This window comes from Priapulus caudatus, unplaced genomic scaffold (assembly GCF_000485595.1).
Source record: "Priapulus caudatus unplaced genomic scaffold, Priapulus_caudatus-5.0.1 Scaffold377, whole genome shotgun sequence".
NCBI classification, from domain to species: domain Eukaryota; kingdom Metazoa; phylum Priapulida; class Priapulimorpha; order Priapulimorphida; family Priapulidae; genus Priapulus; species Priapulus caudatus.
In genome coordinates, this window is record NW_014577438.1 from 31,587 (window position 1) to 36,452 (window position 4,866).

The window sequence follows — 4,866 nt, forward strand, 5'->3', positions numbered from 1 at the left end:
GAGTGTGCGTGCGCGTGTGTGTGTGGGTGTGCGTGTGTACGTGCGTGCATGTGTGTGTGTCTCTGTATGTCCTTTTCTCCCTCCCTCCCATCTCTATCGCTCGTTGTCCATTTCTCTCTCCCGCTTTATTTCTATCTCTCTTCCTCTCCCTCTTTCGATATCTCTCTCTTTGTATTTGTGTGTGTACGTACGTGTATGTCTATGTATCCGTAACCAAGTGCGTGTGTACGTGTGTGTATGTGTACACAGATTATGTAGGTAAACTTACTAATCTAGTTCCTTGAATATCTCGACGCGGAAATGGCGATGTCATTCGTCACATCGCGCTAGAGACCGAGAAAGATTGACACATTTATACACAAATTGAGAAGCTAAGATTAGAGCATAAGTACACACAAATTTATTCTACGAGACTACTTAGTCTTACATTCAATGCATTTGTTTTAATAATAATTTATAGATAGATTGCTCATTCATTATATTATTATTATTATTATTATGACTATTATTATTATTATTATTCGTTAGCGAGGCAAGGCGGTGGCGAGAGCAGTTTTATAGCAAGTGGTGGGATTTCTAAGCATGTGCACGCTTCATTTCACCCCATTGATCACGACTGAGTTAAATCTTTACATTTAATACTTTAGTTTATTATATAATTTCGATGACGCCACGAGGTCCCTGCCATCTAACATGACGGGACATGTATGTACCTGCGCATGCGCTACCTAGCTACGCTATAGCATGTTGCAGAAAGCAAACGAGAAAATTGCTCGTTTATGTGTAAAACCAATCACGCGTTATGGACGTACGTAATTTCATTATGTTTCCAGCGAAAGTCGGTTTACGCTCATTTACATAATATTGTCGCGGCGTGATGCGATGCAGACGGCCGGGCGACTGCATCGCGAAGATATCGTAACGCCGGTGAATTTATTGCCACCAATAAATGCCGAGTTTGTCGAACTCGGACATTCTCGACTTCCATCATTAGCGAGGCGTCTATTGCGTCGGCGTGTGTAAATTGCAGTTACCATGGAAAGCTAATGGCAAAATTCGTGTCCGTGTGTCTAACCCCGCTAGAGTTGACCCATCTGTCTGGCGTGATTGCCAAGCAACTCCAAGTCAATCAATGTTGCGTTAGAACGTTCTAAAGACATGCTTTAGCGCTGAACCCGATCGAACCTGTCCCCGATAAAACCCAGGGGGCGTGGTCGAAAGAGTAGGTCAATTATCTGAGCGTGGCTGTATACATACGAATATAGCAGCGAATAAAATATAGAACATAGAACATACGCATAGGAAAGTTTACCACATCGTAGCTATATTGCCGATAGGTAAATAATCGCCTGCTGTTGTCGCATGTGAGTGTATATATAATATATATGTAGTGTCGGAACACCTTGTAATTCATCCGATGTAGCAGCCTTGATATTCAAAGCTTATTGCTAAAGCCCAAAGTTAAAACCAACTGAATGTCAGATTCCAGCAAGAATAATGAAAATTTCAGCTCCTGTCCTGTCGCCTATCCTTTCATTCATCTACCAACAATTTCTCGACACTGGACAGCTTCCGAAAGATTGAACAACGGCTAACATCACACCAATTTTTAAGAAGGGCAATAGGAGCGTCCCGAGCAACTATCGTCCTGTTTCGCTTACATCAATATCTAGCAAGATATTTGAACATATCATAAATAGCCAAGTCAGAAATCATCTCGAAGGAAAAAAATTACAAATTGATAACCAGCATGGCTTCCGTAGTAATCGATCCTGTGAGAGCCAGCTGCTGATAACAACTCAGGACCTTGCAACCAGCATTAACAACAGGAAGCAGACGGATGTAATAATACTGGACTTTAGTAAAGCCTTCGACAAGGTCCCACAACAACGCCTTCTTCAGAAGCTTGACCATTACGGTATCCGTGGAAAACGTTGACGCTGGATAGCAGCTTTTCTCACCCAGCGTACCCAGCGTGTAGTTGTAGAAGGAGGCTTCTCTGACTGCTGTCACTTCCGGAGTTCCACAAGGAACGGTACTAGGCTCACTCCTATTCCTCCTCTTCATTAACGACTTGCCAGACAACATTGCTTCCAAAACTCGATTATTCGCAGATGATTGTCTGTTGTACCGCGAGATTAGCAACCAGCAAGACCAGGAAGCGCTTCAAGACGACCTTGACAAGCTAGTACAATGGACATCGACATGGCAGATGGAGTTTAACGCAAGCAAGTGCTACATCATGAATATCTCCCTTCTGCGCAAACAACATCATAAGTACATCTACCGCATTCACGACTCTTCACTGCAGTATGTCACATTCAACCCGTATCTTGGAGTTCACCTAGACAGTGGCCTCAGGTGGAACGTCCACATTGACAACATATGTGTGAAGGCCAATAGATTGTTAGGCTTCCTGCGCCGAAATCTGGGCTGCAGCCATCAGCACATTAAGGAAAGAGCGTACAAAACTCTTGTACTACCAAGCCTGGATTACTGCTCATCAGTGTGGGACCCACACCAAGAGAAATATAAATATAAGCTAGAAATTATACAAAACAGATCTGCAAGATTTGTTACAATCATCTATGGACGATATAGCAGTACGTCAGCTCTTAAGGACCAACTCGGGTGGCAACAACTTATGTATCGTAGACGCTTTAACTCGAGTGTAGTGATGTATAAGGTTGTAAACCCCTTATAGCAATACCGGCGAATTGATATCTGATCCCGGGGATGTCAGGTACCAGATCGAAACCCCCCCACAAATTTCGGCACCTGCACTGCAACAACAACACATTCAAATTCTCTTTTTCCCCCAGTTGATTCCAATCTGGAACAACCTACCCGTGGGTGTTGTGGAAGCAACGGACGTTGACATTTTTAAGTCAAGGCTTCACTCCCACATGCACCCGAACCCATTTTAAGAGGACACCAGTTTCATTGCACTCACATCATTATGCACCTGTTTGTTTATTGGGTTTATCCCTGAAGGCACTTACTACCTTGTCAGTATATCCAGTGTAGTAGACACCGACAAGTACGAGAACATAACATAACATAGCTGAATCCATATATCTCCGATGCGCAGCTGTTTAGTTCTCTCTAAACAAATGACAAATTATCCCGACGGGAGAAGGCAACAAAACCATGTTATAAAACTCCATGTTGGTATACGTTCCTGGGCGTGCGTGCGTGACTACCTATGCACGTACGTGAGCGTGGGCGTGTGTAGCGTGCGTGGCGTGTGTGCGTGCTGCATACGCGCGTGCGTGGTCTGTGAGAGACATGTGACTGGAATATACTGACATGTAGCAACACGTCAGGCGCAAAATCATACAACGCGAGTGACACAAAATCAAGCGGATGGGAAATGTATTATAGGCCGACGTCGGTTCCACTACACGCTAGCACTGACAGCGTCTGTTCTCCCCAGCTTCGCGATAAATAGAAGCGCAGTCAGTTACGCGTCACACCTTGCACAATCACAACTCTCAACTCGCCCAAACCCTTTACTCGCCGCGAGCGTGGATGCGTGCCATAGAACTAGAATAGAACTAGAACTTCTATGCTAGTTCTATGATGCGTGCGCGCGTGCAGGTGCTGCGCATCGAGGAGACGCCGAAATATCCCAGCCTCTCCAGCGGTAAGCGCGCGTAGCCATTTTACCTCACGCAGACGAACGCGGGTGACACGCTATGTGAGGTATCATTTCTCTGAAATCGCTGCTGTTTCCAAAACAATGCGCACTCGGGTGGACGTCGCCGCAGGACATTGTGCGACGCAGATTAGAGAGGGGCGAGAACACACACACACACACACACACGGAAAGAAACAGAGAAGGGGCACGATATTATCAGTAATGAGAGCAGACATTTAGATGGGAATCATCTAAGCAGTTGCATTTTGCTATCGTAATGAGAGAACGCAGGTAATAGGCACCGTGCCGATCAAAGAAAATCACGCTCACGCGAGCACGCCCACTGTCTAATCAGGCGGGATCCTGGTGCCGCTAGCGGTCGCGAAAGTTGCTTCTTCGTACACAGCTTGCATGCAAACAAGGATAAAACGCCGTTCCAGTAGCCTCCCACACTCACTTTTTTTTCTGTCGTAGCACACGACGACGTAGGTCCCAACGGTGCGTGTGAAGCCTAGGCTGTTTACCCGACCGTATGCCATGAGGCAAGTAGGATGTGTTATCGTCCCTCGTCGACGATAGCTGGACACCAGCCTGCACTCTATTACGAGTATATCACCCATGACTAATGCCGCGTCGAATCATAATCCTCGTCAGCAAGGTTTAGTATAAAAGAATCATAAATGCCACCCAGCGATACATTATTCTTGGCGCGCACGTTATTCCGTCGGTACGTAGTGACTAGAGTAAGTTTTACGTAGTTAGAGAAGATCATAGATAATACAAACACATCTATAATATAATTAACGTATAAATCTATGAGAAGACGAAAGCGAAATTTCTTCTCAACATTGATACTAGTAGCGTTGACATTAAAGGAGTGTCGCTGCGTTTTCTCTATCTCTCTCTCTCTCTTTCCTCTATCTCCGTTATATAGATAGATAGATAGATAGATAAATAGATAGATAGATAGATAGATAGATAGATAGATAGATAGATAGATAGATAGATAGATAGATAGATAGATAGATAGATAGATAGATAGATAGATAGATAGATAGATAGATAGATAGATAGATAGATAGATAGATAGATAGACGCAATCGACGTTGCTTAGTTGCGATTCATCAACACAGCTATTTAGTAAATTTTCGTATGATTTGATTCATCAAGCTGCGTACGCAAAATATTTTGCGTAAATCTTGTGTAAATGAATCGACCCCCTGGAC